This window comes from Arachis ipaensis, chromosome B08, assembly GCF_000816755.2.
Source record: "Arachis ipaensis cultivar K30076 chromosome B08, Araip1.1, whole genome shotgun sequence".
NCBI lineage: Eukaryota > Viridiplantae > Streptophyta > Magnoliopsida > Fabales > Fabaceae > Arachis > Arachis ipaensis.
The window spans coordinates 125,084,306-125,085,026 of NC_029792.2; positions in this window are offsets into that span (position 1 = coordinate 125,084,306).

Consider the following 721-nt stretch of genomic DNA (forward strand, 5'->3'; position numbering starts at 1 on the left):
ATCTAGAAATCATAATTATTTTTATCAGATAAATTAATTTTTTTTATCGATTTTAATAAAATTTTTATTATGTATTTTGTTGTCCATAATATCTTTTATCTCGATAGATTAAAAATTAATCTATCGCAAAATCATCCTCATTTTTTTTTGATTTATCATTAACTGTTCAAAGTTCTAAACTTCATATTAACAATTAAGCACAAAGATTGTACTAGTTATAGGACTTAACCCAACATTTTACGGCACGAGCTGACCACAGTCATGTACCACCTATGTTCGCATTTTCGAAGACACACCTCTCTTTTAAGAAAACTCACAGTATAATTTGAGTTTCATTTAAGGATTTGTCGCTAGTTAATAAAGGAACCAATTGTGAGTTATAACTATTAAATTGAGTAAATCGAAATTTTTGAAATTAGATTGAAATATAATTGTTAGAACTGAACCAGTGATCGAACCGATCATCGATCAAGTTACTGGTTCACTAGTTTATTGGTTCAACTGATAAATCACTGGTTGAACCGATAAAACTGGTCTCACGTAAATATAAAATATAAAATAGTTAAAAACTTAAAATTAAAATTTGAAATACATATCTTCACTAACATTTTATGAAGAATCAAGTCTCAACTTCTAAAAATAACTAATATAAAAAAAAAACATAAAATTTTAATACTACAATAGTATCTTATTTTGACACAATAAAAAAATAATTAATTCA